The sequence below is a fragment of the Tenrec ecaudatus genome, unplaced genomic scaffold (genome assembly GCF_050624435.1).
Source record: "Tenrec ecaudatus isolate mTenEca1 unplaced genomic scaffold, mTenEca1.hap1 Scaffold_760, whole genome shotgun sequence".
NCBI classification, from domain to species: domain Eukaryota; kingdom Metazoa; phylum Chordata; class Mammalia; order Afrosoricida; family Tenrecidae; genus Tenrec; species Tenrec ecaudatus.
Genome location: NW_027459659.1, coordinates 225,171 through 239,307, shown reverse-complemented (window position 1 = coordinate 239,307; position 14,137 = coordinate 225,171). Strand labels below are relative to the sequence as shown.

The 14,137-nt window shown below is 41.3% G+C and overlaps 1 pseudogene; it reads left to right on the top strand.

Annotated features, from left to right (window-relative positions):
• Positions 1–12,126: 12,126 nt before the first annotated feature.
• Positions 12,127–12,937, top strand: LOC142436887 (inositol oxygenase pseudogene; annotated as a pseudogene).
• The last annotated feature ends 1,200 nt before the right edge of the window (positions 12,938–14,137 follow it).

Here is a 14,137-nt window from a genome sequence, read left to right as displayed (position 1 = left end):
GTTCACAGAAGATTTGGGGTTAGGATTAGGCTTAGACTTAGGGTAGACATACGGTTAGCGTTAGGGCTTGCTTTAGGGTGAGCCTTTGGTTAGGGTTCAGTTTAAGGTTAGGAGAATACAGTTAGACCTAGGCTTAGGGTTACATCTCTGTTTAGGTTTACACCTAGGGTTAGCTTTTCACCTAGTTTAGGGTTAGGATTAGGGTTGTTTTTAGGATAGGATTTAGGTATGAGGTCTAATTTAAGTGTTGGATTATTGGAAGTACATCTGCTCTCACTGGTTTTCCTTCACTGTCACAATGTTTCTGAGATTCATGGTTTAAGGGAAATCTTGCTTCTTGCCAGTTTCAAGGTCAAAAGGCGCCACCGGCAGTTTGTTTTCCCGTCAAACTTACTCTCGCTCTTTGAGAATCTTGGGTCTTTGGGAAAGCCGTGAGTCCAGCAAGTTTTTCAGATTAAGTGTGCCCCAAGCAGTAGGTTCTATCTCTGAGCAATACAGCCCGTGGAATTCCTGGGAATCTGGAACCCTGCCATGAAGTTCAGCCTGGTTGTTATTTTCACACGGAAGAAACTCCTTTGAGGTTCCCATGCCTCTGTACACTGATGCTTCCAGCAACGTCATGTCTCACAGGTCAATAGTGGCTCTTTAAGTTTCACTGGTCTAGGAAAAAGGGTGAAGCGCCTGGGTTCCCGTGCTTCACTACTTCATGGCCTGAAGAAGATGTTTATAGGCACATCGGCAAATCCACCGGTGGCAATTCTCTCATATTGTCATTGCGATGGGAAGATTTCTTATTCCCTTGGAAATGTTTTACCATGGAAGACGGGTCCCCACAGAGCTGTCTCTTTTGTGTTGACACTAACTCTGCTGAATTTAGCTGCCAGCATCTGCGTGTCCTCCCTTTCCTTTAAGGTCGATGGAGATGCACGAGTGTAAGGAGAACGGTGAATGGTGGCCGTTCGTAACCCAGAGTCATCAGAAACCGCAGAGTAAATTTTAGGAACGTAGACGTAGGATACCGGAGAAAACTTCTCTCAGGGACTTCAGTGAACTCTCCTTACAATGCTGAGGCCTGATATACCTAGTGCCTGGGGGCAACCCAGCTCCAGTTCATCGAGAACTCTTCCCACAACGTGATGTTTTTCACTAAGTTTTAAAACTCAACCTGGAAATTGAAGAGGTGATCTGAATGTTAGAAACCCCAGAAGAAAGAAGAAAAAAAGTAGAGAAACTTCCAATCTTTTCTCAGAAACTGAAAAGAAAAAGTCTAATATCCTCCTCTTTCTTTTTTTTTATATTTCTTTTTTAAAAAAACATTTTATTAGGGGCTCATACAACTCTTATCACAATCCATACATATACATACATCAATTGTATAAAGCACATCTGTACATTCTTTGCCCTAATCATTTTCTTTTTTTACATTTTATTAGGGGCTCATACAACTCTTATCACAAACATACATATACATACATCATTTGTATAAAGCACATCCGCACGTTCCCTGCCCCAATCATTCTCAAAGCATTTGCTCTCCACTTAAGCCCTTTACATCAGGTCCTCTTTTTTTCCCCTCCCTCCCCGCTCCCCTCTCCCTCATGTGCCCTTGGTAATTTATACATTGTTATTTTGTCATATCTTGCCCTATCCAGAGTATCCCTTTTCCCCCTTCTCTGCTCTCCCTCTCCCAGGGAGGAGGTCACATGTGGGTCCTTGTAATCAGTTCCCCCTTTCCAACCCACTCACCCTCCACTTTCCCAGCATCGCCCCTCACCCCTTGGTCCTGAAGGTATCATCCACCCTGGATTCCCTGTGCCTCCAGCCCCCATATGCACCATTGTACAACCTCTGCCCTAGCCAGTCCTGCAACGTAGATTTCAGATCATGGTAGTTGGGGGGAGGAAGCATCCAGGATCTGGGGGAAAGCTGTGTTCTTCATCGGTACTACCTCGCACCCTGACTGACTCGTCTCCTCTCCTAAACCACTCTATGAGGGGATCTCCAGTGGCCGACACTTGGGCCCTGGGTCTCCACTCTGCACTTCCCCCCTTCATTCAATATGGTATGTATATATATATATACACACACACACACATACATACATATACATACATACATACACACACACATATATGTCTTTTTTTTTGCATGATACTTATACCTGGTCCCTTTGGCACCCCCTGATCGGACTGGTTGGTGTGCTTCTTCCATTTGGGCTTTTTTGCGTCTGAGCTAGATGGCCGCTTGTTCACCTTCAAGCTTTTAAGACCCAAGACACTATCTCTTTTGATAGCTGGGCACCATCAGCTTTCTTCGCCACATTTGCTTATGCACGCATTTGTCTTCAGCGATCCTATCATGGAGGTGTGCAGTCAATGGTATGATTTTTTTGTTCTTTGATGCCTGATAACTGATCCCTTTGGGACCACTCGATCACACAGGCTTGTGTGTTCTTCCATGTGGGATTTGTTGCTTCTGAGCTAGATGGCCGCTTGTTTATCTTCAAGCCTTTAAGACCCCAGTCACTATCTCTTTTGATAGCCGGGCACCATCAGCTTTCTTCACCACATTTACTTGTTCACCCGCTTTGGCTTCAGCAGTTGTGTCGGGAGAGTGAGCATCATAGAGTGCCAATTTAATAAAAGAAAGTATTCATGCATTGTTCCTCCTCTTTCTTAAGATTTGCTTCCATCTATTGAGGAATCAATCTCCTTAGGCTGAAAATCAGAGAAACTGTTGGGACACAGAAAGCACAGAGAATGTTAAGAGATTCTGATATTTTAAAAACCTCAGTTAAGAGTGGACATTTATTTTACCATGTTTTCTCATTCCTCTGCATATTTGCTGGAGAGTTAACTTCTCTCTCTTTATCATGCCATCTCACTTACTGCCAGTAATGACAGTGGAACATGTAGGGTTTTGAGACTCAAAATAGGCAAAGGGTATGAAATGGAACTTGACTGAAGGAGACATTTAAGTTGCAAAAATACAAATATATTAACTCACATTAATCATTGCTGCTATTATTGTTTGTTTGATTGGCATTGGGGTTTTTTTTGAAGATATTTTCTTGGAATGGGTGGTTATAGAATAGCCATATTATCTGGAAAGCATTTTAAGCACTTTGATGAAGTCATTTTTCATATCTAAGCTCAATGTGGTGTGATTTTTGGTTTGTTGCTTCCATGGGTGTTCATTGTGCATCACAGAAATACAGAATCATAGAACATGTCAGCAGTTTCTCTGCATAACATGCTAAATGGGACAAATAACACGAGAAGCTGTACTAAATGGAAAACACATCAAGGTTGTAGGAAACTCCGCTAATAATCTGTGATATGCAGGTGATATAAAGCTACATGTTCTAAGATAGCAGGATTTGAAAACATGTTCTAAGGTGATAGCAGGATTTGAAAACTTACTGATGAAGTCCAGGAATTTCCGCCTTCTCTGTACACCACAATTCAATGTAAACAAAATGAATCTATGGGACAATGGAAAATATGGGAAATAGAGACAAGATTAAAGTTGGGATGGAGTTCATTTTGCATGGATCTACAATTAATATTCATGGAAACCCCAGTCAATGATGCATTTCATTGAGCAAACCTGTTGCACAGAACTCTTCAAAGATTGAAGAGCAAGGATGTCCCTTTGAGGACTGAGATACACCTGGCCCAAGCTATGAAGTTTTCAATTGTCTCATATGCACGTGAAAGATGGAGAATGAATGAGAAAGATCTAAAATTAAACAATGTATTTGAATTATGGTACTGGTGAATAATTTCATGGTGTGATGGACTGCCAGAAGAACAAACAATCATATATTGGATGATGTACACTTGTAATCATTAGTAGAAAGAAGTGAGCATGTTATTACTTCATCTCAAGTACTTTGAACATGTGTCAAGGAAATCAGAACTTGGAAGAGGACATCCTGCTTGATAAAGCATAAGGTCATTTTTAAAAGGATGACCTTTAAGAATATACATTGCCACAGTAACCACAACAAAGGCCTCATACATGAAAATTGTGAGGATGAGGCAAGACCTGTGTTTAATTGTTTTCTCTAGTGTTTCTGTGAGTTCAAACTGATTTGATAGGTCTTAAAACAGCAAAATGCAATGCCAATGGCAAACATTGCACTCCATGGAGAGGAAGTGAACTCATTCAACTTTCTAATTGGAACCAGATTAAGGATACCATTAAATACGAATCTTATTTCATATCATGCTGCAAATCTTAACTATAGCTATCAATCAACAAATGAAAAAACAGAGGCATCCAAATGGTAATAAAGAAGTAAAACTCTCTAAACATAGAAAACGCAAAAGCTTGAGAAGAAAATTATTGCAACTAGTTGGAAGGGTAAGCCATTTCACAAGTTATAAGGTAAACATAGAAAATCAGTTTGGTTCCCACATACCAATAGAGAAAGCTCTTAAAAGAAAATCAGAAAATAATACAATTTGCAATAGCCACCTCAAGCATAAAACAAATTGGAATAAGCCTAAGCAGAGAAACAAAAGTCTCATAGAAAGAAAACACTATTCCAAGAAACCAAAAGACATACACATCATTCAAATAATGGGTCATAATCATGAGTAAGTAGTAAGCCTTAACTTTGTGAAAATAAGACACTCTAAGCGATCTATCACTTTAATGCAATTCTGAACAAGATACCAGTGTCTATATTTAAGGACATGGAGATTACTAACCAAATTTTAAAAGAAATTACTCAAATTAAAAAAAGAGAAAAAACCTGGCATACAATGTCAAAATGACCCCCACCCCCATACTCTCCCAAACAGTTTCTACTGGAGTTTCCTCTCAATCTGCTCCTAAGCAGTGGGAACAAAATGAACCCAAGACACAGCAGAAGATTTCATCTGTGCTCACACACCCACCTGCTTCTGGTTCCTGGGCCTGAGCTACCCCTGCTGGTATAAGAGCTCTCTTAGTTCAGCCTCCAGCTGTCCTGCATGGTAGGTTGTGTGGGGACTCACATCGACTTTCCCTCTCCTTATCTCCTTGCACAGTGCTTGTCAGTGGTCACAGAGCTCAGCTGCAGGGAGAGCTGGATCTTGGATGTGTGTTGGTCAATGACTATGGTCTCTCAGGGATGGTGTGTATTCGCTAAACCACTCTGACCAATAGAAGTTCCTTCCCATCCACTTAAGGCTTCTCCCAGGGCTCTGTCTGATCCAGTCCCAAGTAACATTGTTGCTGGAGATGGAGTCCCTAGCGATGGTACAGGTGAGAGGGAGAGTCTGTAAAGGCTTCACCACTTGATTGCTTGACTCCTGTAGCTGCATGTGGTGCAGGACCCCTGGAGTCTTATGAAATAAGCATTAAAGGCCCCATATGTCTTTGAATGTGCTGTCATTCACTGCATCTCCCTGCCACTGACCCGATGGGAGACCCAGCACCATCAGGAGGAGGAAGAGATAGGAGGCAGACATTTCTGTATCAAAGGCTCCCTGACTCAGAAGGGTTTGGAATCCCCTGATTGCAGGGCGGTGATGGGGGTGGTCTCATTAAGTAAGAAACCACAACAGGCATTTGTCTAGGAGTGTTCCTGGCTGTTATAGGAGTTTGGGGCTATGAATAGCATACTAAGGTGCAGGCACCTCAGTTCCACAAGAAAGTGTCTCCAGGGATGATTCTTGAATAAAGTTGGATGACAGAGATGGGAGTGATGTGACCAACAGGCATACCTTGAATTAGTAGGCTCTCCAAATTCCAATATTTGAAATTACAAAATCAGAGTTCCAAGGTAGCAGTGTTGTTTGATTTGAACATATGCATCCACTAACTCATGAATTAATTTTTCTTTGTGAGGTCTGAGAGTTATGAACACGCCAGATATTCTTCTGACTGAGGGAAAATCAGAAAACCAAGCAACTGAGCTAGAAATGAACAATCTCTTCTTTCAAAACCAAATCTATTCTGACTCATAGGAACCCTATAAGACTGATTAGAACTCATTGAGCTTCTTCTTACTATAATTATTTACAGGAATAGGCAATGTCATCTTACATATTTACATAGATAGATAGATAACATACGAAATAAACAGTTAATTAAATTATAAAGCAGTACATATGGCTCATCGCCATTCACTCCTATGAGAGAGTTGTGAGACACTGGCAGTCCTTCAAGTCTTGAGGGCTGCTGGGTAGTCCTCTGTAGAGCAATTCAGGCTATCTGGCTACAGGCAGCACACAGCAAGTCAGGTCAACAGTCAGCCAGATGACAGGGTCCGACAGTCCCCAGCTCAAAAGGTGTAGATTACAATGGTGTGGAGGATCAGGTCTTGAAGGAACCTCAAATTACAGCGACACAGTCCATGGATTAGGTGTCCCACAGGTAGTGTAGCTTGCAAATTGAGGCAAAGAAAAAGTAAAGTAGCTGCACACTGGTCCGATGATCAATGATCAAAGAGCAAGAGACAAGAGAGGCGAGGCTCTCCGAGCTATTTATCTCTCCGCACTTCAATTAATGTTTTTATTAGCCAGGTTGGCACAATAAACTAACAACCTCAGCTCCCGAGTGATCCCTGCACTCTGAAGAAGAAACATTGAGGTCTTTTAGACTCAGATTTCTGGAAAATCTCATTATAAAGAAGACCAAACTCCTCATAAGTGGACTAATAAGTAATATAATGAGAAATCAATTATATATTGGTATTGTCAATAATTTCATCTGGCTGGCATGCACAATAAGTGCTCATGGAAGTGAGACATACTAGTGTTAGCCACTGATATGCCATCTTTTGACTGCTGGATGACCTGCTCCGTTCCCCTCTCATCTGGGAAAGTCCTGCTAGAGAATAATTTTGGAATGCACTCATGTTCTCCGGATCAGAACATTGTAATTAATAATATTTTTGCTTTTAATGTTGTAACCAGTACATTCCTATTTTTATGTTATTAAACAGAATGTTATAATCAGTGCTATACTGTGTAATGCTCACTAGCTTTAAAGAATAATAACATTAATATTGCTTTCTGCTTCTGTCCATGCTTGCATAAGTCCTAGACAAATGATAAATGAGTTTTTGCCTTTATAGATGGACTGAAATGTCTACTCGGGACTCCAATCAAAGAATCGCTTTTAAATTCTAGCAGTCCGGTTATAACCGAATAAAGACTCTTTTAAATTATCGTAACATTATAGTGGCTGTCATTCATTTCAAACCACAACAGAAGCAAAAGTCAAGAAATCAAGTGAACCATTGGATTGGATGAATCTGCTGCATAAGACTTCTTGAAAGTGTTGAATAAAAGGATGTTACCTTGAGGATCATAAGGTACACCTGCCAGAGATTTGTTATTTTCTGTTTCTTGTTTACCCCCTCAAACTCTTTTATTAGGACATAATCCAGACACATCATTCAATAGTTGTCATATCATGTGACTATCACAATCAGCTTCAAGCATTTTCTTCCTTCTTTTATTTAATATCAACTCCCCACTAGCTCCCACATTCCATGTTGTGCCTTCCAGGACCCCTAATGTAGTTATAGTTTCTACAGAGTCACCCACCCTGGGTTCTATATAGCAAAACTACATAGAAAAATATATAAAAGAGTCAAGATGGCTGCTAACTATAACAACAACAAGGACAAACTGCAATTCAAAAAGCAAAAACAGAAAGTATAGAAAAACAAGATTAAGATCAAAGAGTACTGAAAGGGAGAGCAAATAATGTTTTTAATTATTCAAGTCAGAGTTTTTATTTCAATCTACTATTATCATCTCTGATTGATAGCTAGGTTATTCCTATACCTTAATTATGGTCAGACAGAAATCACAGAGACTTATTGCATGTATAAATCCTGCAAATGTGTTTTGGTCTTTGACTGTCATCCATAGCCTTCTTAAAATCAGTGTTTAAAAACTTGTTAGGGCGTGGTCAAGGGTAATGCAACCAAGAGGAATTACTGAAACCCAAATGAAGACTGAGCATGATAGTCGGACAAGAGGAAAGTCAAAGGAAATAGAGGAAAGAGCTAGGAGGCAAAGGGCATTTATAGAGGTCTAAATAAAGGCATGTAAATATTTATATATACATTTATATATGATAATGGGGAAATACATCTCTGTGCATATATGTATAGGTTTAGTATTAAGGTAGCAGATGGACATTGGGTCTCCACTCAAATACTCCCTCAATGCAAGAATATTTTGTTCTATTAAACTAACATTCAATGATCCTCACCCTCTCGACACAATCACTGAACACAAAGCGGGTGAATAAGTGAATGTGATGAAGAAAGCTGATGGTGCACAGCTATCAAAAGATACAGCGGCTGGGGTCTTAAAGGCTTGAAGGTAAATAAGCAGCCATCTAGCTCAGAAGCAACAAAGCCCACATAGAAGAAGCACACCAGTCTGCGTGATCATGAGGTGCCGAATGGATCAGTTATCAGTCATCAAAGAATAAAAAATCATATCATTCTGTGCTCACCTCCATGATATGATCACTGAAGACAAATGGGTGCATAAGCATATGTGGTAAAGAAAACTGATGGTGCCTGGCGATCAAAAGATATAGTGTCTGGGGTCATAAAGCTTGAAGGTAAACAAGTAGCCATCTAGCTCAGAAGCAACAAAGCCCACATAGAAGAAGCACACCAACCTGTGCGATCATGAGGTGTTGAAGGGATCAGTTATCAGGCATCATCAGAACAAAAAAATCATATCACTGTGAATGCCGGGGGGGAGGGGAGGAGTGCAGACTGGAGACCCAAAGCCCATTTGTAGGCCACTGGACAACCCCTTACATTGTCTCAGGGAGGAGATGAACCAGACAGGATGTCGTGCAGCAACAATGGAGCATAGTTCCTAAATGATCCCCAGACCCCCAAACACTCTATCATGATCCCAATTCTACCTTACAAATCTGGCTAGAACAGAGGGTGTACACTGTTACAAATAGGAACTGGAAACACAGGGAATCCAGGGTAGATTATTCCCTTCAGGACCAGTGGTGTGAGTGGTGATACTGAGAGGGTGGAGGCAGGGTGGGTTGGGAAGGGGGAACCAATTATAAGGATCTACATATAACCTCCTCCTATGGGGACGGACAACAGAAACATGCATGAAGAGAGACGTTGGACCGTGCAAAATATGACAAAATAGTGATTTCTAAATTATCAAGGGGTCATGAGGGAGTGGTGAGGGAGGGGATAAATGAGGGACTGATGCCAGGGGCTTAGGTGAAGAGTTAATATTTTGAGAATACTGAGGGCAATGAATGTAAAAATGTGCTTTACACAATTGATGCACGTGTGGGTTTTGATAAGAGTTGTATGAGCCCCTAATAAAATGATTTTAAAAAGAGGCACAGACAATGGTTATTAGGAAAAAAATTGAGCTCTGATACCATGCTCTGCTGCAGAATTGGATGTTACTATTGACAATCCTTGGATCACATATGTTGATGTTATTCTTCCATGTGGGCTTAGTTGATGGTACACTTAGATCACTGCTTGTTTGAAAACAAGACTTAAGATTCTAGACACTATTGTTTCTGATAGATACCATCTAATTTCTTCACCACACTTTGCAACTACATCTTCTGTATTTCCTTCAAAAGGGAATTTTGTAAGAATTAACTGTTCTTAGAATGTAGCTTGGGTTAATTATGAGCTCCACATCCATCCCTTACTCTGTTTATTCTATTCACCTCTGGTTCACCTTAGAGACATCTTGTTATTTTATGGCAGATAACTTTATCAATCATCTCTTTGAAGCATAAGGTAATTTTGTTTATAGTGTCATTGATTCAGCCCAGGATAATATATTTAAAACACAATTAAGAAAAGGTAATTGAATAAATGTACAGCCTTAGTATTTTCAATTGCCTGTGAAAAGTGAATGTGAAAGTTGAACATTCTTCAATGCATACAAAGGAAGACTGAAGAAGAATCAACGTATTAGAATATAGTAAAGGCAAAAGAACATTAAAAGTACCATGGACTGCCAAAAGTTAAAACAAATGTGCCATTGAAGAAACATGGCTACAGTGCTCCTTAAAGGCAAAGATGGCGATATTTTGCTTATGTACTTTGCACATGTTATCAGGAGAGACCAGTCCCTAAAGAAAGACATCACATTGGGGAAATTAGGGCAAGTGAATGATAAAGAAATCTCCTCAATGAGATGGACTGATGCAGGAGCTGCAAAAAATGGGCTCAAACATGAGAACATTGTCAGAATGGCAAAGGACTGAGTCATGTCCCTTTTTGTTAGACACAGGTTTGCTATGAGCTAGAACTGACTCAGTGACACCTATGAAGAATCAACTACATTTGTGACAAATTATTGGTTTACCACATAAGCTCTTCCCTGTTGGACCATTATATAAGTGTCAGAGTATATTCATAATCTATAGCAGAAATTAAACACTCGTCTTTGTGTTCTTTAATGACTTACATCTACCACACGGGACTAAGAAGACCTCTCTAGGACTTCCAATGCTCTAACTTTTAAAGGGAGGTGAGTTTTATCTTTCTCTGCTAGAGAGACCACATATTCAAACCTATCAGTTGATTGGTGGGGCTTGATGAGGTCATCCACTCCTGGAAAGATGGCCAGTCCAAAGAGGGACTTAGAAGTCCTAAGTGGGACTTCTACTCTTTTTCATAAGTTTGAAGAGGCACAGAGGGTATAAGCTTGAACTATGGAAAATGAGCTACACAGATAAATATCCACAATGACTGAATCAGATTTCATATATGAGCATCTGGGTGATAAAGTCATTTCTTAACCAATTGCTTAATTCACTCTCACCCTCCAACACATTCCTCACAATTTTTTATATTCTTTGAATCACAGTAAGGTGTGATGACTGAAACTTTGTGTATGATGGCTGAGTCAGGATTCTAAGGCATTGGTTCATGATGATGGAATCCGCCTGGTTGATAAGAGTTCATAGAATGCCATCTCTTTCATGATGAGACCTACTGTGAGCAGCCAATGAGGAGGAAGATAGCTTCCTTGTGGGTGTGGTCTTATCATTTAAAAGGATTCTCTGAATGGTCTTTAGCTTTGTTCTGGACCTGGACACTTCATCTGACCTGAAGGTTTGGGGACTTGAGACAAAATCCTGTAATTGTGTTTCTGGAAGTTGTCGGTCTCAATTTGCTTGAGAAAGAAGTCTGCCATCTTACCTCCCATCTTGCATTCATCAGCCACTGGATATACTTGATTTAGGATAAGAGTCAGGACAGGAATCTGAGCCTTGTCAGCCTCTGCAACTGTGAGCTGAAATATGCAGTAACATGAAAACTGTCTACATTAGTGGGTCTCACCCTGTGGATTGCCACCCCTTTGGGGGTAAAACGACACATTCACAGGGGTCGCCTGATTCATAACAGTAGTAAAATTATAGTTATAAAGTAGCAATGGAAATAATTGTATGGTTGGGGGAACTGTATTAAATGGTCATGGTATTAAGAAGATTGAGAACCACTGCTCTAAATGGTCTTGAGAAGCTAAGTTTGGAGGGGCCAAGAAGTTGAAGGCCTGGGTCCTTAAACTTGGCTCTCCTTGAGGCCATTGTGAATTGAGGTCACTCTATTTTGCATTATGAACATATGGATATAGTTGCTCTACTCAATATAAACAGAGTAACCAGATTAGGGTGTCCTGTTTACCCTCAATCTCTTTAACACCTCAATACCTATTCAGGGACTTGGTGTGTCTTACATCTTCTCTTTGTGTAATTCTTCATTATGTGTATCAACTTGCTGGCGTCGAGGTTATCTGTAGTGTGGCAGGCATGTAAGGATGTCAGTGTTGGAGCTGTGCTCCAGTGTGAACTTATTCCTCCATTTATCATGAGCTGGAGGCTTCAAAACCACCAGCTTCTGCGATTCAGAGAGATAACAGTCGGCTCCCCTAGAGACATACGGCAGTGTTTCCCAAGGTACATGATACTGCCCATGAAGCAAAATGGAAATGTCCATTCAGTGTAAAAGTGATACCAATGTTTTTTAGAGGGGAGAAAGATGGGGCTTACTACTCCCATTAAGTATTGCAGTCTTGGATGATTACATAAGACTGGCTAGGTCTGTTGTGGGATACACTGTTTCTCTCTGGCTCCATACTCTTGAAGAGTTCCCGGAACCCACAATGGTTGGCCAGCTGAAGATGGAGCCCAGAATGGGCAAGGGGAAGGCCATCTTCTGAAACTACACTTGTGGCCAGCTCCTGGACCTCGTCTTTGCCAGCTATAGACTCATGCACACACACCAGGTGGTGGACTTCATCAGAGGGAAGCATGCCCACTTCGGAATCTGCTCCTCCAAGGAGATGACAGTCCTGGAGGCCATAGACCTGCTGGACCAGCTGGTGGATGAGTCGGATCCGGATGTGGACGTCCCTACCTCCTTCCATGCCTTCCAGACTGTGGAGGGCATCCGGAGGGCACATCCCCACAAGGACTGGTTGTACCTGGTGGGGATGCTGCATAATCTGGGGAAGTTGCTGCCCCTGGTCAAGGAGCCCCAGTGGGCCGTAGTTAGAAACACCTATCCTGTGGGCTGCTGGCCCCAGGCCTCTGTGGTCTTCTGCGACTCAACTTTCCAGGACAATCCAGGCCTCAGGGATCCTCTATACACCTCTGAGCTTGGGATGTACCAGCCTCACTGCAGCCTGGGGAATGTCCTCATGTACTGGGGCCATGATGAGTATATGTACCAAGTGATGAAGTTCAACAAATTTCCTCTAGTTCCACTCCTTCTATGCGTGGCACACCGGTGGTGACTACCGGCAGTTGTGTAGCCCTGAACATGCCACCTCGGGTTCAGGAGTTCAACAAGTTTGAACTCTACATCAAATGCCCAGACCTGCCTGATGTGGACATACTGCACCCCTATTACCAGGGGCTCATTGGCAAGTACTTCCCCAGAGTCCTCAGTTGGTGACCATCCTGCATGCCCAAGACAACCTTGTGATCATGGAGACAGGCCTGGCCCACCCCACTTCCTTGATAGACCCCACCCACCTGACTGTGCTCAGGTTTGCATCAATAAAGACCTTAAAGTGTCAAAAAAAAGTACAATCTTGGAAACCCATAAGGGCAGTATACTCTGTCCTACATGGTTGCCATTCATCAGCATTGACAGTGACAATAAGCTATTTTTATACATCATTGGGGACTATAGGCTTTATTACAAAAGTTTTCAATTACCAGCAAGGGTGTAAGTTTTCTGTTTTTCTAAGAAGGGGCCTCAAACTAGGGACAAGAAGTGAAGAAACCAATGATATATAACCTTGAGTGACTTCGAGAGCAGTTAAAATTTATTCTACAGGATGGCAATGAGGGGAATAGGACTAAATGAAATGGGGCTTGATTTACTTCATTTTACATGACACAATGTGGCATCCTTGAATGGATCTAGTATGATGGGTCTCTTTTCAACAGTCAAGAGTGCCTGTATTTCTGGAGATCTTCATGAATCTTGGCATCCAAGTTTCACTGGGTCTAGAAGATTCCAAGGGCAGAGGTCTTGGTTTCCAAGAACATGCTTTGCTCCTGCCTGTTATTATATGAGGGTACTAGAATCCTATCTGTCTGCTGGCCTCTATTCTCATATTGTGTAGAAGAGAGAAATTAAGCTAGCAAGGGTGGATTGGGGTAAAGCTGTTGATGTCAGATGCATCCTGTAATCTTGGCCTCCAAATGGCCACATTATCATACCAAAGATAACTTCATCCTCATGAACCTAATCCAAAACAATCCCATATGCATCACAAAAATGAATGTCTTAAAAATGACAGAAACACAGAAGCAGAGGTTATGAGTTAGGAAACATGGTAAAGAAGAAATGACATTAGCTACCTATGTGTGTGATGATTGCATCCCAAGGTCTATTAGGATGGCTGTGAGAAAAATGTACAGTCAGAAATATGGTGGTTGCTTATTGAATCAAATAATCAGATGGCTTACTACGCGGGATAGACAAATACAAGAGGAATGACTGTTCACTCATCAAATGGAAATGTTGAGAACTATATTGAACCACAATGCTCCCTGTGATGGAATATCTGTGCAAATACAAGAAAATCTTGCCAATACAGTGAAGAGTCAAATTTACCCACCAATCACTAATGAAGAAATTAAA